The 25508-nt window shown below is 44.8% G+C and overlaps 1 protein-coding gene across 11 annotated transcripts in view; it reads right to left on the bottom strand.

The window, feature by feature from the left end:
* ESRRG (estrogen related receptor gamma) overlaps positions 1 to 25508 on the bottom strand; it is a 429120-nt gene that overhangs the window by 349775 nt on the left and 53837 nt on the right. Inside the window, exon 1 of one of the 11 annotated variants that reach the window (XM_079763437.1) lies at positions 9426 to 11370. The exons of the other annotated variants lie outside the window; for them this stretch is intronic. The gene's annotated coding sequence lies outside the window, so the exon portion shown is untranslated. Of the gene's footprint in view, positions 1 to 9425; positions 11371 to 25508 lie in introns of those variants that run through there. 11 annotated transcript variants of the gene reach the window in all.

The raw sequence follows: 25508 nt of genomic DNA on the forward strand, positions 1-25508 counted from the left end.
ATGTCTGCTTCTTGCATTGTTTGGAGAAATTCTGGAAGTAGTACTGGAGCAATAAGTTATATATTTGCTGCATTACTGGCTTAACTTTTTTTAGGAGGAACTTTCTTTGCCCCCCTCTAGACTCACAGATTCCCTCTGCCTTATCTGTCAAACCCTTAGGAGTCAAGTTCTAAAGCAACCTAACAGTATTAGGAGGAACAGTGCTTACCAACTAGACACAACGAAACTAATGTCCCAAGGAGGACTTCTACTTTTGTTTTTATCCTCATTTTTGTTTTCCTTTTTAACATCATTTAGAAATAGTTGGACAAGTTTCTGCAATAAATTTTTAGCTATGCTTGCAGTGTTGATTTTACTTTTTATTTGAGTATTTTTTTCAAACCTTGGACATAGAATGTGAGAGCTGAGAAGGTCCTTAAAGATTGAGGATAAGTACAAGGTCAAGGTCCCATGGCTGGCTGGGGTCTAAGCCTCCAAGAACCTGAGTGTCCTGACTCTCTGCCAGGCTTTCTAGTCCCAAACCCCATCTTTCATGAAGAAACCCATCCATGGGTTGCTAAACCCCATTCTGTCTCACCTATTTGTGAACTTGCATAGTATTCATTGCCTTCTGTATTACACCATTGTGCATGGAATGATAACCTTGCTTAGTAAAATTCACTAGCTATGACCTCCATGTCTGATGGCTCTTGTTCAAACACATCTCTGAGGCCCAAGACCAAGTCATGTGTACCCAACAGACATGTATCCAGACATCTCCAGAAACATGTCCCAAAGGAACCTCAAACTTGACAAAACTGACAAAATGAAACATAATTTTTAACCCAAGTCTGCCCTGTGTTTTTTTAATTATTATTCCTCATCAAATTAATGGCACCATTGCTTACTAATTTTTTTCCAAACCAGAAATCTATCCTCAGTTCCTCCCATTTCTTCTTTCCTCCTATCTAATCAATGACTGTCCTTGTCCATTCTATCTGCTGAGTGTTTCTTAAGTTAGTCCCACCTCTCCAACTCTACAGGCACTGTTCTAGCCACTGCAATAGCCTCTAGTCTTCATCACTCTCCAAATTCCTTCAATCCATCCTCCTGAGGATACTGCTTACCTAACCTCAACTGGACCACTCTTTCACAGTCTCACATTACTTCCCTTACCAGTAACCTCATCCCTCCAGATAAACCCACATGCCATTGCCTGGTAAATAAAGTCCAGGATGACTCTGCCCGTTAACAGAACATTCTTGGCTCCCTCTCTTGCTTCCATGCAATCGTCTTCCATTTTATGCTCCAGCAATATAGAGCTAGTGTAGTTCCCAACACATTGAGGTGGTTTCCTATTTTTACACATGTTCTTCTCTCGGCAATGGCTTTGTACCACTTTATCCATATGGAAACTACTATCCTATATAATAAAAGCCTAATATGCAAATCGACCAAACGTTGGAATGACCAGCCGAACAACCGGTTCCTCTGATGTGCATTAACCACCAGGGGGCAGATGCTCAATGCAGGAGCTGCCCCAAGCCCACAGGCCCCAGGCTGGCCAAGGTAGGTGCCAGTGGGGCCCTCCAATCACCCTGCTGATCACCCCACAGATCGGCCCTGATCACAGGCCAGGCCTAGGGACCCTACCCATGCACGAATTCCGTACACTGGGCCTCTAGTTTGTCCATAAAGTCTCTAGTGTTATCCATTTGCATCCTTTCCTGATTGGGTGCCTACTGAAATACCCAGATACCATGACAGTCACTGGTTATGTGGAGCTATGAAAGCAATCCCCAGAGGTAAGGGTGCCTTTTTCTCCACGCATCTTTCCATCACAGCAAGAATGGCGTTCCGTTGGAGTTATGCACATGTCTGTCTTTCCACTATGCAATAAGCACAATACTCAATAAAATGAGTGTCGAAAGAAAGAAAAAGTATATTTTGTCTCTTCAACTATTTTGTCCCCTGGTTTCATTCGATTTCTCAAAGGACATCATCCTATACAAGGCACCGTGGTCAACAGTACAGGCTTTGGAGTCAGATCCTCTCCTCTTCATGAGCTGTGTGTGACCTTGGCCAGGCCACTGAAATTCTACAAAATGGAGACAACAATTCACAGGTCCCTCCCGAGGCATTGATGGGGTAATCCATGTAAATAAGTCAAAGCATCACCTGGCACAAAACAACCCATCGGTACCTGTAAGCTCCTATTATTTTACATCTTATACTGCACACCCACACAGGTAAGGGACAACAAAAGGTGGAAATAAGTAAAAAGGAATCTCGTGATTCAGGTAGCCATGTCCTCAAGTATTTTGACCTCCCAGATGATTTCCAGCTGTGCTGACTCTAAAGGGTTAAGCACACACGCACACACAGGAGCTTTTTCCCAACCCCCAGGCTTGTCATCGGAGGGTGAGGGTTGGGGAAGGGAGTGCTCTGGTTATGGATGTTAAATCAACAATTCCCTCTTACAACAGACCCTGGCTCCGCTCTCCCCATGTCACGGCCTGTGACGGCTGAGCGTCTCCCAAGCATGACCAAGCGATTAGCGGGGCTGTGTCCGCGCCTCTCCCCGGTAATGGGCGCTCTTTCCATTTGCCGGGTATGGGAGCCTGAGCGCTTCGCTGCCTCGCTCGCTGGCTGCCTCGCTGGCTGCCTCGTGCATTCCCAGCTTGATGAATTCATTACTCCCCATATTTTCCTCCTCCCCCCTTCAGAGAAAATCCTGCCCTACCATGCCAGGGTTTTGTCTCCATTTTAATAATAATAATAAAAGGGTGTTTTTTAAACATGAAACTTTGCCATCAAGTCTGCGACAGCTGAGCTGCATCCCATGCCACTTTCAGAAGAAAGAAGGAATGAAGGGAAGATTCTCTAATACAAACACCACAGTCCTGCCTTGCACTGGGTGGAGAACACGCAGGATCACGCTGGGCATGGGCTAAGAAAAAACTCTTCTTTGCGATCTAAACAGGAATAAGGCGGATGTTATTTGTCCTCAATGGGCAATGGTGTCCCAGCCTAACAACAGACCTGCCAGCTTCTCCCCGCTTTTTGCTTTTTCCCCCACAAACGGCCCCTGGAGTGAACCCTGCCTGCTCCTGCCACAGTGAGAGTGTCTGCTCATCTGGGCACTATTCATGGACGGGACGCAATTGGAGGGTGACTAGGGCCAATTCTGCACAGCTGTGGTTTTAGGAAGCACTTTCAGGAGCAAAGGGGAAGGAAGGAAGGTACCCGAATGGAATGGACAGCTAGACAGTAGAACCCCTTACTTATACCCGACCTATGGCGTCCAAGCCTACTCTTCGCAGCCACATGACTGCTTTCCTGTAGCAAGAAAACTGCAGGGAGAACACCACTCCACAACAAATAACAGACAGAGAGGCTCTCTCTGACCATTCTGAACCAAAACCCAGTTACCGAACAGCAAGGACTCTGCCCACAGAAAGGGCGGCTTCGCATGCCCCGGGCTGTTCAGCCACCTGCAGGTGCCTGAAACAGTCATCTTCGCTTTTATCTTCACACACACACACACACACACATACACACACACACACACACACACACACACACACACACACACGTGCGCGCGCAACAACCAGACTCTCTAAGGGCAGCAGGGGTCATGGTTCAGAGCTCTGGCCTAGGGGTCAGACCCCCTGAGTTTGAATCCCATCTAGCTCAGTGACCTTAAATGGGTTACTGACCTCTCTAAGCCTCAGCTTCCTCATCTGTAAAATGGGGGTGCTCCCGCACCCTAAGAATAACATGGTGATTAAATGAAATAAGATAAGAATTGAGCTTAGCATGTAGTTGGCGCTTATTAAAATAGCACTGAACACAGTGGCACTGACTATGTTTTTCTTTTGGTCATTTCCTGAGACAGCTTCAAATATTTGTTTTACAAAAGCAAGTATCATACATCTTTCTGGACGAAAAATTTGTTGTTACCTAGAATTTTTATCTTACCCAAATACGAATTTTTAAAAATACCTCTCTTGGGGATATATGTGTGTCTGTGTATATATGTATACGTGTGTGTGTGTGTGTTATTCGTACATATATACACACATATATACATATTTTAAGAATCTATCCCAATACATGAGTAATATACAACAGCAGTGATTTTTGCAATGAACACTGGGTTACAAAAATGCTTCCTTCTACCAAACGATATCAAAGAGATGCTGCCTGCTACTGGGTTTCTTCTATAGCGCACAGCCTTATCCCTCAGACGGTGAAAACATCCCGAATGGACATCTCCTCCATTAGGCAAAAGCACCCCATATCCCGCCACTTCTCAGAGGCACAACCTTGCTGTGGTCACACAGCATCTGAAGATCTAAATATAGGGCCCCGGTGCTGGGGGAGGGGCTGGGAGATAAGGAGGGCGGAGGTGGAGGCTCATCTGCTATAAATAACCCAGGAGCCTGACTCCATTTAGAGCTTCCCAGGTGTAGGGCTCCAGCAAATCTGCTTTGTTTCCTGAAACAAAAGAAACAAGGGCCGCGTCCAGGTTTCTCTGAGCCTCTGGCGCGAAGATGCTCTTCTGTGTATTTTCTTCCTTTTGAAGAACTGAGAGCTCTAAATAAATCCTCGTGGTCCTTCGAAGCCCTTCTAATCCCTGAGCCGCATCCGCGTCACAGGTAGGGAATGGTCTGCTCACACGGGCTGGCACCAGCTTCGTGCAGAATTGCTCCCTAAACGTAAAAGTTTTACGGGGCAGGGTCTTTACAAGCCAGGCACAGAGCTCAGTTGTGAGTGTTTGTTTCTCTAACATCTTTGCGATGGGTGCTTTGTACAATGTTTTGGCAGCAACAAACATCTGTTTTGGGGAAGACACCTGATCATTTTAACCATCCCTATAACGGGAAAGTGCTGACTAGAGCAAACATTTCCAAAGATTCTCTGTGCAGCGAGGATGGCCCAGGTGTCTACAGAACGTTCGTCTGCTCAGCATAATCACAGCCACTCAACGGCACTGACTCCCCTCAACATTTTCCCGACTCGCTGCTACAGAAAAGAACCCCTTATTGAGCCCACCAGGGAATTACTTGCACAATCCCAGGCTGGTTTTGGTGACAAATCAGCATTCCCGCCCATGTGAGAGGAGTCTAGATGCCTGTGATGTGTAGAGAGCCAGGAAGAGTTTGGGTCCATAAAGCTGTGAATGAGTTCCATTAATACATATATGTACCTTTTTCATCTGTGACATCAATGACATTTTTTGCTTGCCTATTTCTGAATATTCTTTATTAAAGAATAAACTCAAGAATAATTCTGTACAAATCACCAGTGTATGTAACTATTGTTTCTTTTTTAAAAAAATACATTTTGATTGATTTCAGAGAAGGGAGAGGGAGAGAGAGATAGAAACATCAATGATGAAGGAGAATCATTGATTGGCTGCCTCCTGCACATCCCCTACTGGGGATCAAACCGTGCCTTGATCAGGACTCCAACTGTGACCTCCTGGTTCATAGGTTGATGCTCAACCACTGAGCCATGTTCATTTCTTATTATGGCAATGCTTCCTCACAGGCAAAAGCCTGGCTCCTAGCTCAGAATCACAGTGGAACTCGCCAGCGTGGAACCTCAGGGTCCAGACCCCATGGCTACTTCCACAAAACCGAACCCGTAGATAGCCACATCTTTGATAACGTGTATACACGAGTATGTGTTTAAATACAGCATCAAATTTCCTTCATTCTATGTCCCATTCGGATGTGGACTCATTATTCACGTAAGTCCAACAACAGCGACGGTTCCCACTTCCCTTCACATTCAGAGAAAAAGTGTGTGCCTAAAGTTTTCTGCTTCCAGGCAGTACACCTTGATTTCCTTGGGCTTCCACCTATGCCTCACCAGTAGGTATTTACTGGATGGGGTTGGTGAGAAGAAAATCCTTCTCTATCAGTAATAGCTGGGAAGTCTGAACAGTTTCCTGAAATTTACTTGCTGAGAAAGGTAGTGTGACGCTGGTCTAGATGAACGAGGTTGCACTTATGGGTGTGGGCTCGGGGAGAGACAACCTGAGCCTTTCCAATGACTCTTAGTTGAGATGTGGCTGATGAACAAGCTTCACAAATACATAATCTATAGCAGCATTAAGGAAATGTCTATATCATAGAATTGTCCACTTGAAACCTATATTATTTTATTAACCAACTAGTAGCCCACTTGCAGGAAGAATCCTGCAAGCAGCCGCTGCGGCCACGTGTGCTGCTGCTGCCGCCGCCGTTGCAGCTGCCGTGCCTGCACCCACACGCCGCTGCCACCCGCCCCGCTCTGCCCCGCTCCGCCCCGCCCAGGCTTTCCCTCTGGCAGCCACCTTGCTTTCCGCTTTTCCTCCCTCTTCCTTCTAAGTTGTCTTCAGTCTTCACTCCTCCCTCCCTCAGTGTATGCAAATTAACCGCCATCTTTGTTGGGTAATTTGCATACTCGCCCTGATTGGCTGGTGGGCGTGGTTTTGGCTGGTGGGTGTGGCTTGGGTGTCGAGAAGGTGCGGTCAATTTGCATATTACTATTTTATTAGGTAGGCTGTCACTTCAATAAATTAATAAAAAATAAGAAAAATATGTTATGTCCAGCAATTCTCCTAAATTTATCTGAACTCACAAAAGAATGTCATCAGAGATTTTCCCCACAGAGGGCTAATTTGAAGTCACATCTAGATTCTGCCAGTGGTAGCAGCGAAGAGTGTAACCTGAAGGACACTATGAAGAGCTAAGATGACATTTCTAAAGCAGTGGATGGATGTTAACCAACATACAGCCCTACCCCAGAGTGTGGATGCCTTGCAACCTGAATCAATGAGTCTTGTTGTTCGAGTTTAATAATAACACCCCTTATCCAAATTACAAAAACTAAAAAAAAAATTAGGTTACGATTATATGTGTTTAAAAATAATCAAAGCATCCCAGATGGTGTGGCCCAGTGTTTGAGCATTGACCCATGAACCAGGAGGTCACCAGTTCAATTCTGGGTCAGGGCACATTATTTTAACATTTGGCCCATTGCACCACTTTTGTATCATAAAGTTTGGTAAAAATAGTTACTTTCTATTATTTTACACAATCCTACAAAAAGCACCAAAGCAGGTGCTCTGCCATCTGAACCAGCATGAGGAGCCTTGCTCGGATTTCACAGAGTTTTGACTGTCCTCAGCTAAGCTCTCCTGAATTCCGAGGGTGACGTTGTTGCTGGTATCACCCATCATTGCTAAAACTCATTTCTCAGCAAATATTCATTGGGAACCTTCTCTGGGCCAAGCACTGGGCATACAAAAGTGAAAGTTCATGCCTTCACAAGGCTACCTATCCAAGGAGGCGACAGCCAATGAATCTGTGAGCGCATGCCTAGCAGGAAATTAATTATAGGATAGAAAAGGATCGGAGGGAATAGGATATTCCTCTGAAGATTAAAAAGCAGAGAGAGCATGTAGAGTGTGATGAGTCCTGGCTACGTTAGCATCCCCGTAGGCCTCTTTGAGTAGGTGTCAGGTATGGTCCCAAAACAAACTATAGACTTGCACAGAGCAGAAGCAGACTCTGTAAAGCAATGTCTAGATGTACTTTATTTGTGGCCCTTAATGCACCCCATATGTGTTCCTCGGGTCTAAATCACTTTTCTCAAGTTCCAATTCCTTCTATCATTAAAATACACCTAGGCTGAGATTTTCATCCTTAACTTTCTCTAGACTGTGACATGCTGCTCACAAAGGCTAAAGGGTACTAGAGGGTTGCCGGATGGACTTGGGGTTCCCATGTGATCTGGGTTTTTCAGAACCAATGGCCACTTTACAGACCCCCAACATTTCAAAAGGGAATGCGGGCTCAAAACACACCATTCTGATCAAGGATGACAGCCATTACAACAATAAGTGCTAAGCATGTGCCAAGCACTGTGCTAGATGCTTCCAGACACTCTTCCCTCGTCACTTTATTCGTGACCTCAATTAAGGTGGGGATGGGGGCTTCACTTGGCCACACACCCTGAACCACAAACAGTACTTAAGTTTCCAGGCTGCCAGTCTGTGGGACTCCCCTTTCACGATATTTAAGTACTTGTGACAAGAGATTCTAAAAGCTTTCTGAAAGTCTTAGGCACTAATGGAAAAGCCTTTTACATATTTTATAAAACTAAACAAACATCAAAGTTAACAGTCAGAGGCAACTTGTTTTCTCTAAACTCTACAGAGCCTTGTCAGCATGGAAATCCCTCCTGCTGGTTCTATTTAAACAAGTAATGCAAGAGTCCTGAATTATGAGGGAAAAATAAGATTATAAGTTTCCTGAGGGTAAAGACTTGACTCTATTTCACATTTTTGTTTCCCCGGTGCTCACACAGTTCCTGACCCTAAGTGGGTGGATGAGAAATGTTTAATTACACCGATGCAGGAAAATATGACAAGATTTTTAACCACACAAAACACCCAGCTTTTGTTGATTTTCTTTTAAACATTATTAGCTACCTACAAGGTTTAATCACAACTGGATATAAAAAAAATCTCTCTGTGTACAAGTATATGATTCCATTATAAGTATGAGCTACACCAAACTTCCTACAACACTTTACAGACCCCCAACATTTCAAAAAGGACATGCAGGCTCAAAACACACCATTCTGATCAAGGATGATAGTTGTTACAACAATAAGTGCTAAGCATGTGCCAAGCACTGTGCTCGATACTTCCAGACACTCTTTCTTCCCTCTTCACTTTGGTCAGCAGGTCACTGCCTGATGAGGCCACTTCTATCAAAAAGGCTTCCCCTAACCACCATCTCGAATAGCTCACTATTTGGTCTTTCTTACACCGTACCTTGCTTTATCATCTACCTGCCACTTTCTATGTATATTTGTTCAGTTATTTGTTAGATCCAGTTCTACATACTAGAATGTAAGTTCCATGAGAGCAGGAACATTATATTACTCGCTCTTGAAGCTTAAGCAACACGTAGAACTCAATAACTATTTGATGAATGAGTAATATATGAATGATATTATTCACCCTTTAAAACAACTCTGCAAAGCAGTACGTTGAGCCCCAAGAAGCACACCAACAAGTCTGACTTCTACTCTCTTCTTGGTACCTGGTGCTGACACAGGTTGAATAGACAAACCATCCCCCGCCCCACCTCTTCCTACCTTTCCTTGATAGAACCAAAGTCTCCAACTCTCTCTTTTCCTGGCACATTCTCAGAGGAAGGCAATGAGCAAAGTCCACACAGATTAACACGTGCAAATAAGTCACGTGTTATTTTTACGTGACTTATTTGCAACCCGAGAAGGAAATGTCCTATCGCTTGGAGTTTAGCAACAGAGATGGTCTGGTTTCCGAGTCATCTCTGACTCACCTGGATCCTCACCGCGCTGTGGACATGGCCTAAGGCACGGCCCGGAATCGGAGGAGCCGATTTCTGTGAACTCACCGGGAGATGAGGACGGCACATCCCAGGTTGAGGTGACGGGTTTTCCTGTGCTGCAGTCTTGCCCATTTATATCCAAGACCCTCCACCTCTGAGGTACCCTGTTGAATGACTCACTCCTGGCTACACTTGTGCTTCAGAAAATATTGGGTAGAAATTGCGCTCACTCTGGCTGCTGTTCCAGAATGATCTCACTCCGGCTCCTGGTCCATAATGATGAGGCACTGCCTAAATTATATCCTACAGAAGATTTTCAGTGACTTCTTTCAGAAAAATGGACATCTGACTTCCTTACACTTAAAATTTCATCTCTAGGTAAGTATCGCCTTTTCTCCAATACTTATTTTTTATTTCATGAGTATGATGGATGAAAACAGAAGGCACTGTTTTAATGGCTCTGAGAAAATGAATCATCTCTCTCATGTGCATTTTCCTCCTTGCAAAGATTTTTTTTCTTAAATCTGTAAGTGCATTTCTGAGAGTTCTTAAATGCAAGCATCTCTCTGAGCTTGCTAACTGCATTTCCCATAGTAGGCCATTTAAAATGTGTCTTTAAAGTGGATTACGTATCTCAGGGGATGGGTGACGGGCTATGGAGTCACCCACTTTGATGTCACCAGTTCAAATGTAGTCCAGACTTTTGGCAGTGAAAAAAAAAACACCATTATAACTTACCATTGTTTGGCTTACTTTTGTAGAGATGAGTTAGTGACTCCTGTCCAGTACCTAGTTCTAGGTAGCCAATCACCACTACCAGCATCATCTCACAGGCATTAAACAAGATCTTCCCAGTGATGGAGGAATTGGAAAGGATGTGTCTGTACACAAACACACTTACACACACACACATGCACTTTGTGAATGAACATACAGGCATAAACACATGTGCACACACATACATATAGACACACACACATCCCTGTAAAACTATTTTGACTGAACTCATCCAGGAGGGACAGTAAGCAATATATTTTAACCATTTATTTGACAACACTCTACTAGGTGCAAACTGTTCCCCGATGTAAGCATATGGTCCTGCTCTCGCCCGGCAGGATTTCTGCAAACAGATGAGAGCACCTCCACTAGCCAGCCTCGCTGTTCACTGTGATGAGACAGAAGAAGGATTGGTCTTCAGGGATGTCCATCTGGGAGCTTTTAGGAACACTAGCCTGCACTTAAAGATCAAAGACTCCTGAGATGGCTCCTCAGAAATATACCTTTGCTCAGAACCCGAGACTGGATGCCATTCCTGATGCCCCGCCCCTCCTGATCTCTCGTATCCACTGCCTCAGCATGGCCTGTCCATCCATCCTCTTCCTAGACCCTGAATTCATCACTCATTTCCATTGTCACTGTCACCACCTTAGGGAAGGCCACCACCATCTGCCCCCCTTGATTACTACAACCTCCTCACCGTCTCTATCTGTTATTAGACTCCATCTATTTCCCATAATACTTCCAGAGCATCTCTCCAAACTGTCACTGCCCTGCTTAAAACCCTCAGTGGCTCCCATGGCTTCAGGATGAGGTCCAAACTCCTCACCATGGCCTCCTTTTCTGAATCCACATCACAGAAAGCATCTGCCCCACCCATGTCATTCCTGCAATGATTCCAATGGCCAGGTATGGATGGCTGCCTCCCCCACGTTCCCTAGCTACTACTCAGCATAACTGCCATTTCTTCCCAGGAGTGTGTCCTGGTCCTTCCAAGGTCTGGGTTGGGTGCTGTTCTTGGAACCCCATCATGTCACTCACCACGCTGTAGTGGAAGATCACACTCTTTAGGAAGAGCTGAGTCGTGTTCACTGCTGAATCCCTGGCCACTACTATGATATCACCCTCCTCAGTCAATGGAGGGCAAAATCCTATTTTATATTAATACTAGAAGCCCGGTGCACGAAATTCGTGCACGGAGGGGGGTTGTCCCTCAGCCCAGCCTGTACCCTCTCCAATCTGGGACCCCTCGAGGGATGTCCGACTGCCCGTTTAGGATCGGGCCTAAACGGGCAGTCGGACATCCCTCTCACAATCCAGGACTGCTGGCTCCCAACTGCTTGCCTGCCTGCCTTCCTGATTGCCCCTAACCGCTTCTGCCTGCCAGCCTGATCACCCCCTAACCACTCCGCTGCCAGCCTGGTTGATGCTTAACTGCTCCCCTGCCAGCCTGTTTGCCCCCAACTTCCCTCCTCTGCCAGCCTGGTCACCCCTAACTGCCCTCTCCTGCAGGGTTGATCACCTCCAACTGCCCTCCCTTGCAAGCCTGGTCCCTCTCAACTGCCCTCCCTTGCAGGCCTGGTCCCTCACAACTGCCCTCCCTTGTAGGCCAGGTGCCTCCCAACTGCCCTCTCCTGCTGGCCATCTTGTAGTGGCCATCTTGTGTCCACATGGGGGCAGGATCTTTGACCACATGGGGGCAGCTATATTGTGTGTTGCAGTGATGATCAATCTGTATATTACTCTTTTATTAGATAGGATAGAGGCCTGGTGCACGGGTGGGGGCCAGCTGGTTTGCCCTGAAGGGTGTCACAGATAAGGGTGGGGGTTCCATTGGGGTGTGGGGCAGCCTGAGCGAGGGGCCTGTGGTAGTTTGCAGGCCGGCCACGCCCCCTGGCAACCCAAGGGGAGGCCCTGGTATCTGGAATTTATTTTCCTTCTACAATTGAAACTTTGTAGCCTGGGGCGGCAGCCATTTCTGTGGCAGTTAATTCACCTTCTACAATTGAAACTTTGTAGCCTTAAGCGGGTGAGCCCGGCCAGGGTGTGCAGAAAGCTTTGCTTCCCCTGTTGCTGCCGGCAACCCTGGCCTGCTCTCTCAAGCTCCATTCTGTCGCCATTTGTTTGAATTTGTTTACCTTCTATAATTGAAACTTTGTAGCTTGAGTGGAGGCTTAGGCCTGCAATGGCTATGGAAAGCTTGGCTTGCTCTGTTACCTGGGAAACCTTGCTCTCTGTGGCTGTAGCCATCTTGGATTGGGGTTAATTTGCATACTTTCCCTGATTGGCTGGTGGGCGTGGCTTGGCTGGTGGGCGTGGCTTATGTAGCGGAGTGATGGTTAATTTGCATATTGCCATTTTATTAGAGAGGACTAAGAATACAGTATGCTTAGTTCTGAATGCTGATATCATTCGCTCATTCATTTATTCATTCAACATTTACTAAGCACCCTCAATAGAGCAGACACTGAAATGTGTTAAGGATATGACTTTAAGACACATCACCTACGCCCCCAGAGAGACTGCAAAAGAAAGCTTTAAATCCCTTTTTCAGATTGGAAAGAACCTTCTACTTTCTACCACACAGCTTCTACAACCTGTAAAAACAACAAAAACAACAACTGGAACAAAATTAATAGTTTGGCTTGGGGCGTTTTTCTCAATAGAATCAGCTGACACTGTGTCATGTGCCCCTTTAGAATGGTCCAGCAAAGCATTAAAATGCCAAAAACGTGGAGAAGAAACACATTTAGGGAGCTAACCGGAGAATATGAAGGACAGACATAATTAAAGAGAGAGAGGCATAATAAATACAGGGTTCTCTGAAGTCCCTTTGTCATGGGGCTACACGGCAGTTTGACTCCCATTAAAGTCATTCTGAATTGATTCCCTGGGTCTAATGAGAACCTCTTGACAACGCCAAGACACTCGGCCTTCTCAAGAGCTCCTAAAAGGCGCCCTCAGAGCCCGACCCGCTGGATATGCAAGCTAAGAATGCACAGCCACTCACTCAGCGAAATAGACCATGTCCAGAGTGGAGTGAGCAGGTTCCCTGTGCTGTTCATGAGGGGACAAAAGGGGGAGGCCCTTTAGATGCCCATTTCAAGAACATGGTCCCACCGAATCCCCACCTTCTAAAGCTTTCTGGCTCTGAGTGTCTCAGACTTCAAGAGTTGTGATATTTCATTGCAGGTTTCCTGTAACCCATACCCTTTACTATTTTATCTTTGGGCTACAAGTTGTAGCTTCCCATTTAATTGGAATAAAAGGGAGAATTTATAGAATTTCCCCACGGAGGTCATCTTTCCTCATATATTTCGGATGATTCCCAATAGAAAGAAGCTTAGAATAAGGACCGAGGCATCCCCAATACATGTAATCATCAACACTCCCTCCCCGCCAGACGAAACGCTAGCAAATTTGAGGGACATACACTCTAAGTCAGTGGGACATGCAAGAAACCCAAATTATTACATTACCATTTCCTTGGACCCCATTAACCTTGAGAGAACGGTAAAGGTCATCCGCCTGCCTGGCTAAATAGCTTTCAGCAATTTCTCTAAAAATCTAGCAGCAATGCCTCTTCCACCCGTGCTCGATTTTTTCCCATTTTTAATCACTAAAGGTATTTTGCATGAATACAGAATCTTTGTTTCGTAAGGATTGATCCCCTTGCCACTTACTGCTGCTTCGTGACTTCATAGTCCCTGCTAAGGAGCTAATTTTAATGTCACAGACAATTGTGATTTCATGAGGAAGCAGCTAACCTCTTGTGAAACAAAGGCCCTGTTTTCAAGCAAGTGTTTCTTCTAATAAATTGCAAAAAATAGCTAAGCACCTAAATGTAAAAGAGATGATTTATCTGAAAATTAGATGCTGACACTGTCTATGACTCTCCTTAAAGCTGCAGGAAGAAGTTAGGACGAAGACAAAAACCAAAGAACCGAAAAATATACTTTCAAATGGTAACCACATGCTTTTTCTACACCTTTGCCAGTGTTGTTTGCCTACCAACATGGGACCATTATTTTGTTATTATTTTACTATACTACCCATAACAGGTATTTTTATGAAGTTTTGATATATTTAGAGGTTTCATAAATTTTAAAAGCTCAGTTGTCTCCTGTTGTACTCACTCTAAATGAGTGGCCACGTAGGGTCAGTTCACTGGAATCTCACAGAAGACAAGACGCAGCTTCCAGGTTAGGGAAGGCAGGATCTCAACAAAGCACGCAACCGACATGGCGAGGGCCTATGCACTCTGTTCCATTCCATGGAGATCCATGCTGACCGCAACTCGAGCCTGGAGACCACCCACACCAGGCGCGTATCAAGGACAGACCCACCTTTCTATTCCATTAGAGACAGTTCCGGCCACATGCACCAAAATCAACCAGGCTGTGGCATGTGGGGTAGTGGCCTCAATGAGATACATCTTGATTTAATAGAGAAATAAAAGTGATATAAGGTCATACGCTAAGACCATCATAAAGAGCATGCAAGCACCCTATGCTTTAATAGTCCCAAGCTGCTTTTCAACTCTGAGTGAAACCATTTGCCTAATGTCTACAGAAATGGCGCAATTAATTTTCTCCCTTAAATAATATCAGACTGTCTGCTATTATATGTCTTAGTAGAAGTGTTTTTCTTCTGTTCTCTCTTTATGTTAAAATTCTAAGGATATGAGGATGGAGACAGTGCTGATTTCGGAGTGACAGGAAACCTCCCCCAGAGAGAAAGCACATTCGCATTTGATGACTGTCTTTAGAGACTCTTGGCAAAGATCAAGTGCCGTGTCTGAAAATGAGCCACGTGAATGATACCAAACGGCCTTGGGCAGTGAAAAGCAGCCTCAGGACCTCCCTGTGCCTTCATTAATGAGTCCTTCATTCAGTGAAAGTTTCTGAGCAACTACTGTGTCTTAGGTTCATTGCTCCAGGCAGAGGACAGCAATTTTAAACAGGATGGATGGTCGGTGTAGATGTCATTGAAAAGGTAACATTTGAGGAAAGATTTTGGTTATGAGAGGAATTCATCCCTGGGGTACATAAAGAGTATTTCACGTGGAGGAACAGCCAGTGCTAAGGCCCTGTGGCAGCAGCAGGCCGGGAGACATGAGGAGAGAGGAATGAGACACCAGGCAAGGGAGGAGATGGAGAGCCATAGCAGCATTTTGAACAGAACGAATAACCAGACTTAGAATTTAAAATCTTTTCGTTCAGACAAGTCACCTGCTCGGCAGAAGTAAATGACTCAGCATTGACACCTCAAACCAGTTCAACACGTGTAAATGGCCCTTCACATTAAACCTCCATTAGTAACAAGCCAAGCTCAAATCTCCAACTACCAATGAATTTAGCACCAAAATTATTTTTTAAAAGACAAAGATTACCCACATTGTGTGATATTCCTTTTAAGACAGGTTCTTCCCTAAAGTTCTATGAGCCCAAATAAGTCCTGGATTCTACTTCCTACTCTTGAAAATCTAGGAGTTAGTACTGATATAAGATTATCTGTAAAATCACCTCTGTACAGCATTAGTATCTGTGGTAGCCAGTCCCAATGATAGCCTGTGATGACATCTCTGTGTGAGTGGTGAATAAACAGCAAATCAGGGCTGGACCATGTGACACCCTGCATTATGGCTGAGTGATGGTCTGTGACTTCCAAGGCTAGGCCATAAAGAACATTGGTCTGGGGCAGTGGTCGGCAAACTCATTAGTCAACAGAGCCAAATATCAACAGTACAACGATTGAAATTTCTTTTGAGAGCCAAATTTTTTAAACTTAAACTTCTTCTAACACCACTTCTTCAAAATAGACTCGCCCAGGCCGTGGTGTTTGTGGAAGAGCCACACTCAAGGGGCCAAAGAGCCGCATGTGACTCGCGAGCTACAGTTTGCCTACCACTGGTCTGGGGGATGTCAGCTACCATGCCATGAAGAGAGGCCCACGTGGGAAGGAACCACATTGTCATCTGCCTGAGTGACCACCTTGGAAGTGAATCCTTGGGTTCTATTCAAAACTCCCTTTGGCCACAGTTATGGCTGACACTCAAGTCCAACTTCCCGATGACAGACAACCTCATAGTGACCCTGATCCAGAATCTCCCAACAAAACCACACCTAGATTCTCAATCTGTAGAAACCATGAGAGAGAATAAGTCATTATTGTTTGAAGTAACTAAGTTTTGGTGTTATTTGTTACTAATAGATAATCCAGTAATAGAGGCCTTCTATTTTCTAATATCTAAATATTCCAGTGCTCATAAGTGAGCTACTGCTTACAACATTTATTTTTATTGACCATGCTTTTGAATTTCTGAACTTAACACAAAAATCTGGAATAAGATCACAACCAGATAAAATGATGAGAATTTGAAAATATATACTTTCATTGGACTGAAGTGCCAAAATTAGAAAGTACTGAGAGGGTGATAGAGAATATTCAATGATGAATGGACATTGGAGTCAGAAAAACAAACAAACATGGGTATGAAGAATAGTTCTGTCACTTACTAGCTTGAGCAAATTACATAAATTAATGGAGCCTCAGTTTCTCTGCTGATCTATTGGTTCTCTGTTGTTCATGGTGTCTGGCAAGAATGCTTTCCATGCCAAAACCGGTTTGGCTCAGTGGATAGAGCATCGGCCTGCGGACTGAAAGGTCCCAGGTTCGATTCCGGTCAAGGGCATGTACCTTGGTTGCGGGCACATCCCCAGTAGGGCGTGTGCAAGAGGCAGCTGATCGATGTTTCTAACTCTCTATCCCTCTCTCTTCCTCTCTGTAAAAAATCAATAAAATATATTTAAAAAAAAAAAAAAAGAATGCTTTCCATCTGAAAGTCGCTTAAGGAATGCTTTGAGTGCCAGACCTCTATATTCATGTATCTGGTGAGCATATTCCCATTGAGTACCATCATCAAATGTTAAACTGTTCTAACTTACACTCAGAGCAGAAACATCAGACCAACCACGGGTTTTTATTTATTTATTTATGAGACACAAAACTAAGAGATTTCACTGTAGAGGCAAACATACATGAGCAAATCAGAAGAGTGGAGAGGATCCCAGCCAGCCTCAAATGAGCGGGGCAGATGTAGTCATTAACACAGTTTCTGAGGAGTAAATATACCCTTTTGTATTATTTTTATATTTGTCTGTTCTTGCATGCTGTGTCTCTTTGGCAAAGGAGAGCCAATATCTGTATCTGAAAATGACTGTTAATCACATTTTTGGAGCAATGGATTTCATCAAAGGAGGAAAACACTCACAAATGCAGCTGGAAAGCAAAGGAGAAAAAAAGAGAGCGAGAGGGAGGGAGCAAAGCAGCCACCCCTGCAGCCAAAACAACTCAGTGTGGGAAGAGTGTCATGTGGTCGCATCTCGAAGCCCAGCTGATCTACAAAATCATCCGAAATGAGGCGGCTGGCTCTGATGACCATTGAGATTTGGGGGTGCATTTATCCTTCAATCGAAAATCTGCTCAAATGAATTCTCCTACATACATGCCCTCCGCCATGGCAATGTACTACCAGCAATCTTCGTAAAGAACTGGGCGCCATCAAAGGTTATCTTTTCATTCCAAGGTACAGAATGAAAGGTGGAGATATAATTTCACACTAAATTTTGCCCTGTGATCAGAAGTCATTGAATGACTGTCTGAGGAGGCTAAAAGTGTTTGAATAAAATAGAGACCAGGGAAACGTGGACCTTGAATGCAACATTTATGGGAAATAAGATTAAGCGAGGTGGGTAGTAGAGGCAGAGAAGCCTAGGTAGAGAAGAGAGAAGAGAGGGAAGTTTGATTTTGTTCTCTATATAAGCCCCCTTACCTCCTTGCCCATCCCTAGAGACAGACTAGATCTAAAAATGCCTTTGATCTCTGGTAGACAGGTTTCAGCACCAATAGGCTAAAATATTCATGGGCAATGGTCTGCAAATTCCAACAGCCACATTAAATAATTAGATCTACAGATGATTCCAAGGTTACCCACCAGACACCGCCAACTCCATGCGATCTGCTCACTATGCAAATATTTACATGTGTATGCAAATATCTACATACGTACAAAGTAGTATTATTATAAATAACTCATTTCCCTGCAGCTTATATACTCTACAGAGAAAATAACACATAGCCCAACTATTGCTAAAAAGAAAGAAAGAAAAATGACAAACTCACAGGCTATGTTTAGGCTAAAGGAACTGGAGGTATTTCTCTCCTTCCTTCCACAGTTCCTGAAGCTACCTGCCCTCCACAGTGACTACCCTTTGCTGGGAGCTCACCAGACCCTCCTACACTGACCAGCAGACAAGGCTCTTTGCTCCCTTTCCTCTAAACTCTTTGACCACCACTGAACTAGACCCTTGGGACTTGTATCCATCTGCTAGGCTGCCATAGCAAAGGACACATTGGCAGCTTCAACCACAGACACGGATTGTCTCCGTCTAGAGACTAGAGGTCTGAAATCAAGGTGTGGACGGGTTTGGTTCCTTTGGAGGTTGAGGGATGGATCTGTCCCAGCTCCGCTCAGCCTGTTAGCCTCAGGATGTCAAAGGAGAAACTGAAGAACACATTTCACTAACAGCAAAAATAAAAGGTTTAAGACCTGATAGGATGCTGAGTGATGATTCTACTAAAATTTGCTCCTTGTGTACATGGACATTTTAACAAGTGAACTCAACACATTCCAACTTGTTGAAGGCCAAGCGTTCTGTAGTCTCCAAGAAACTATAGTTCCTTAAGGTGCCCTCTGCTAGGTAACCACAGACCCACAGAAGGAAGAAGTGAAATTAGATGACTGCCCGCCAGCATGGCTCAGTGGTTGAGTGTCGACCTATGAACCAGAAGGTCATGGTTAGATTCCTCGTCAGGGCGCATGCCCAGGTTGCAGACTCAAACTCCAGTAGGGGGCATGCAAGAGGCAGCCGATCAATGATTCTCTGTCATTGATGTTTCTCTCTCTCTCTCCCTCTCTTTTCTTCTCTGAAATCATACACACACACACAACACACACACAACACACACACACACACTAGAGGCCCAATGCAAGAAATTCATACAAGAGTAGGCCTTCCCCCGGCTGCCGGCAATGGCTTCCCTCTGGCACCCAGGACCCGGGCTTCCCTCTGGCCGCCGGCAGGCACCTGGGACCCCGGCTTCCCTCGCAGCCCAGGCTTCGTCCGGACGGACATCCAGTCTAATTAGCATATTACGCTTTTATTATTATAGATATCAGATGACTTAGCCCTGAAGTGCATATCAGGCCTATTATGCATTTTTATTTCCAAATAAAAAAGGGGGAATGACTTCAAGCTAAAGTCTTGGAGCATCCTTTAGCAACATAAGGACCTAAAATAGCATGTGAGTTCACTTTAATTGGCGGAGGGCTAGTCAGAGTAGTTTAATGCCATTCCACTGAAAGAGTGACCAAGCACGTACCCCACCTGGCTGGCTACTAGCTCCGTGTCTCACCTCCTACCATCCAAGGAAGAGATGGAAACCATCAGCACCAGGATGAAGAGAGTAATGCGGTGTGATGATCATGTCGATGAAAGCCAGTTCCTTTGGACTTTGTTTCTTTACCCCCTTTTCCTTCCTTCCACAGTAAAAATTTAGTTTTGTGACTTCTGTGGGTGTTTGGTTTCTTATTTCAATTTATTTTTAAAGTTTGATTTAAATTTGGAATATGCCTAAGACTTTTTGACATTTATTTCTGGGGGTGTTTTCTGAAGCTCGATGAAGTGGGTGTTGATTGACAGGCAGGTTGCTATGGAAATAGCTGTCAATGCAGAGACTAAGGCTTTATCCCGTACTTTTTCTTTGTCAGGCAAAGGCTTGTGGGATATTTTAAAAATAGTATAAGTGCCCCAGAATTAATGGGGAAATAGCTCTATGACTCTTTTCTAACATACCTATCAAAACCTGCAATTGTTTTCATTCTGTACTGTTCTGTTCTGCATCTGTAGCCATAATTTTTTGCTTTAAAACGAGTGCTTTCCAATATTGTTTTCTCTCATTGGTTCACTTGTTCTTCTGTGGAACTGGTCCCCTACGAACGAAATTGTACTGGTAAGGAAAGGAAAGTAGCAAAAAGCATTGAATAGTCTTTCCAAAGGAAGTCCCACTGAGTACCACCATGAACTTGGACAGCCTGCCAACTCCATACAGGGGCTGCATCTACTGGGCAAGTTCTTCATCCCAGGCTTTTAAAGAGAAAATTCAGGGGATGAGAAAAATGCATGGATGATGTTTTAATGCTATATGATTTCTCCAGGGGGAGATAGCACATCATATACAAAGTGAGATGGTAATTAAGAATCATTTCCCCCATAAAAATTACCTTAGATTTAAGTTGGGTTCAATTATTCTTATTTCTATTTATTTATTTATTTCTATTTCTCAGGATCCTCACTCCCTAGACATTCATTGCAGCCCAAAAAGCAATTGAATTCAAAATACTTTCCAAACGATATTTTTTAAAAATGCAGAAACCCCATGGAATAATATGATGTGCAAATAATGAAGAGTGACCCTCCTCTAAACCCAGATTCCTGGGAACTGCACATCTTAAGCCTGTCACTATCATGCAAATATCACATTGCTATGGGGGCCGCATTATTGCACAATGACTCACTGTAATTACTCAGCTCGCTTTCCTTGACTCTTTTTTCTAAATATATTTGTGTTGATCTCAGAGAAGAAGGCAGAGAGAGAGAGAGAGAGAGAGAGAGAGAGAGAGAGAGAGAGAAAGAAAGAAAGAGAGACATCTATGATGAGAGAGAATTAGTGATCAGCTGCCTTCCGCACACCCCTTACTGGGGATCGAGCCTGCAACCCAGGTATATACCCTGATCAGGAATCCAACCATGACCTTCTGGTTCACAGGTCAATGCTCAACCACTGAGCCACACCAGCTGGGCCCTTCTCTGCATCTTCAAGCAGGGATCCTTAGTATAGCAAGGAGCATAGGCACTCCACAGAGTGTGTCCTTAGTAAATATATGCTTCTTGCATAACAGTGCTGCATAGAACTTTTCAGCAAAATAATAGATGTCAGAGGTCAGTGAAAAGCCACCGCCCACTAACTTGAAAGTTGTAGAAACGTTCAGAGATCTTTTCTTTAGAAGATAAATTATACGTTTGTTCCCTGTGGTTCTCATGAAAGAACTCTCGACACTTTAGTACTTAGGTTGAAGACCACTCTGCTTTTTACCTTGCTTTATTATCCAAACTAGAAACACCTCGCATTTAAACAGATATCGCTGGCACTAGACAAGGATTCAAGTGGGGCCCATGAGGAGTTGCTTTGAAGTCTCTAAAGTTTTCAGCAAAGAAAAATTCAGGAGGACTGAGAGCCATAAAATTGCCCACCGCTTCCAAAAGAATGTGTTGCTAACATTTGCTGACACGCCAATGCCCCAACAGCCCTGACAAATATCTTGCAAGCATGTGTGTGGTAAGGAGAAAAATATTCCAAGCAAAACAATGCTTAGTGTGTTCAAGGAGACTTGGAAAGGCTAGTCTGCCAGGACCAAGACACATGTTGGAGGTATTCAAATACCACTCTGTGAGACCACCAACTAGCACATTCCAAGTGAATTTGGGACACATAGTTAAGGAGGATTTTTTTTTTTTTTAAGTAGCAAGAAACATTGAGCCTGTCACACTGGTCCTTCTCTTTCACTTATCTTTATTTTTTCTTTCTGAATGGGGTTTCCTTTCTTACTAAGAGGACCTGAGCAAGCTTTGGTGGAAATGCCCGTGTCTTATTCACTCTCAATGCCTAGGTCAGTGGCTGTCCTATAGAAAGTTCTATGTAGCTGTTGACTGAGCAAAAACAGAACCTTTTGCTTAGAGGAGATGCTTTTTCAGATTCTCTATCTACATCTTAGCTCTAATTAGAAAGTATTCTAATTTACTGATTTCAGCAGGTGCTTGGAGGAGGGCAGAGCCAAACTGTGGCTTATTCATGATTTGGTCACCAGATACAATGACCAGAACTCTGGAATTCCTGATGGCACTCTTCATAACCCCTCAGCCATAGGTTCATGCCAGGGCACGGGATAACTCCGTGCCATCTCCTTCCCGGCTCTGCCCTCAATCTCAAAAGTCCTGGTAAATCCTCATATTGTTTTTCTCAAATCCACAAAGAAGCACAAAAATAAAAATCCCTGGGGAAAACAGCATTTATGTGGCCCATACTGAATTTTAAGAGATCTGTTCTTCTCTATTTTAGACCTGGGTGCTAACCATGGAGGAAGGCTGGAATCATACAGCCAAATTATAAAAATAAAATAAAAAACATAAAAGCACAAGGAAAATATGATGACTTTTCAAAACTTCTGGATAAAGCTCATAAAGTCTTCACTTCTCCATCAAACACACCCTATCTTCCACCTTGACCTAGAATGCCATTGCTCAATGGTCAAGTTGATGTACTATAACATTTTACCATGAGGAAACCAAGCCTTGAACAGTAACTTAAGCAAGTTCACACATTTTAACATCCAAAGGGAAATACTGTTTCCCCTTCTTTGTATTGGGGTTTTGTCAGTGATAACAGCCCTACTTGAAATGGAATAAGGACCAACATCTTCTACAACCCTCCACCTAAGACCATTCGACGATGGCAGCAAGAGTGTATATTCAGTGGGTCCCGGGACCCTTTTGGGGGAGGGGGAGACAAGGACACAGACAGCAAGATGTGAAATCGTCCAGGGGTTCTCTGTCCCTGGGTTAAGGCTTGTAAGATACTGTTGAAGAAAAAAAAAATCGACAGATAAGCATCTTAAATCATAGTAAATTACATACTGCATGCTGGTGGCTCGGTCATGGAAAATTATGAAGCTACGTGATGTCTCATTTGTTGTGCTGAAAACAAATGTAAATAAATTACTGGGAGAATCTCATTTACATTTAGAACTTCATCCTGATGCATGACATGACTACCGATTTTTCTAAAGATACTCTGAGAAGAAATGCCACGCATTAAACCCAGATCATGCGGATCGTGGCAGGAGTTTGATGTGCTGCAGGGTTTTCTAAGCAAGAACGACCTACACTTTCCTAACAGTAGAAACACGCACCCCTACCCCCACCCTTACATCCCTACACACACAGATGAGAGAAAGGGGCATCAAACTCATGGTCACTCCCGTTTCTAATGCCCCGCAGCCGCCATTCAGAGCGAACACGCCTGACCCTCCGTCAGCGGACTAGCTGGTTGCCCAGCAGTGGGGATGGTTTGTAGTGAGCCGTTCACACTCACCCCATCCCACCCACGGCAGCTGGCAGGGGTTAATGGGACAGAATGGAGTTTACTGGCCCCTGTAGGGGTCAAGCCAATGACTGATCTCATTAACACTCTGCGTGGACCAATGGAGCTGCGAAGCCATGGACTCGCATTGAGTAGGAATCGGTCATCAAGCGCACAGGCGCCCTGCGCAGGGAAGCAGCTGACCCGGAAGGCAGATACGCAATGCAGGAGACTAATGGGATTTGAGCAAAAAGCCTTGAAGGGCTTCAGGTCTAGGGTGGCCGTTAGGCTTGCTGCCATGCTTAATGTCTCCCATCCGCCTCTCCGTGACTCCATCCAAATGACCCAGGGCAAAGACAAGGACTCACGGACCAGGGACAGAGCTGCAGTCACTGAATGCAATGAGAGGAAACCAGCAGGCCCTTAACCCAAAGCTCTGAAGACCATTCTCTCTGTAGCCTATGGAGCTACAGCGACACAGGAGTGTCGTGGAAGGAACTGCTGTTGTTTCAGGGCTACGCTACTACACGTGGCATCCTTTGTGTGGTATTGATCCTTCCACATCACACACAGTAACACCTCTGCATGCCTTGCCTCTTAAGTGAGGGCCTGGGACTCAAACTTTTTTTCTCTCCGCAGCTGTGACTGGCCTCACATTCCCGCCATCAAATGCCTCCCCACTCTCCATGGATAGCTCAGAATGTTGTTGAGTTTTGCTTTCTATCCCCCACGAGGGTGAAATAGGACCATTGCCTAAGTCGGGCGATGACGGGGTAATAGCCCCATCCTCATTGTCATCCCCAGCGGAATATTTACATAAGCCGGAAGAGGCTTGAGAGTTTATTGGTTAAGGGGAAAATAAGCAGGCCATGAAATAATTATTTTTCATTGCGCCCTGCCAAAGCCATTCGGCCAAAGGCTAAATTGAGCTGCTATTGTGATTATTTGAACTGTGGAGCCAAAAGTCTTTGCTGCACAGCATCCCAGCTGTCCTAAATTTTGTTCTGATGGCTAGTGCTCATTCTGGCTCAGACCCTGCCAAAAAAAATGGTCCCTGGAATAGGCCGGGGGAAGAGTCGCTTTATCCAGATCCACATCAATTACAGATTTAGGGTCGTTCGGAGAATGTGATGATTAACAAATCACTTCCTAAAACTGTAAGGACAAGACTCCCATATGCAAATGGCAGGCCACTCATATGCACACACTGAGGCGAGGAAATGATCGGGAAGACTTCCCAAACCTACTGATGGCCGTTGCTTTTAACGTTGATTGTACTTTGCTGCAAATGACTTCTTCCCGAAGGCCCTCACCGCGGGGAGGCTGTGACAGCACTGGCTTAATGGGGGCATCGACCCCGGGTTGGCCTGGCACCTTGACAGGCATGTCTGGTGACTGCAGGAGTCCACGACCCAGAAAGGGGGCTTGTGGAAGCCACGTAGACTGTGTTCAGAGTGGCACCCCAGGATCCAGAGCAATCCTGGCCCATGGCAGGCACTCAACAGGTACGTGTTAGAAGAAAGAAGAAAAGGAGGCAGGCCGATAGCCCAGTGGGACAAGGGTGTTAAGTCTGTCACACCTTTATAAATACACTAGAGGCCCATTGCACGACGAGATTCGTGCAATAGGCCTTCCTTCCCTTGGCTTCCAGCACTGGTTTTCCTCCGGCACCCGGGACCCAGGCCTTCGCTCAGGCCAGAGTCTGCCATCTTCGCTGCAGACTCAGGCCGGAGTCTGCTGTCTTCGTCTTTGCTGCAGACTCCGGAGTCTGTCGTCTTTGTCTTCGCTGCAGCTGGAGTGCCATTCCTGTAGATCCCTTCACGCCCTGCTCTCCCTCTCATAGCAGTTGTCTTGCCCCGCCCGGCCACTCCGCACCTGGAGCAGCTGGGTGGCCGCCACCTTTGTCCTTCTAATTTGCATATTCCCTCCTGATTGGCTGGTGAGCATAGCAGAGTGATGGTTAATTTACATGTTTCTCATTTATTAGTGTAGATATTCCCTTTGTGTGTTAGGATAGACACATTTTGAAATACTAACCTAGGTTGGAGACACAGAAAACTGTCAAATCGGTTCTCTTTTAACAAACCATGACTTCCTTCTTCTTTGGCTAAG

Source organism: Cnephaeus nilssonii (assembly GCF_951640355.1).
Source record: "Cnephaeus nilssonii genome assembly, chromosome: 23".
Lineage (NCBI taxonomy): Eukaryota > Metazoa > Chordata > Mammalia > Chiroptera > Vespertilionidae > Cnephaeus > Cnephaeus nilssonii.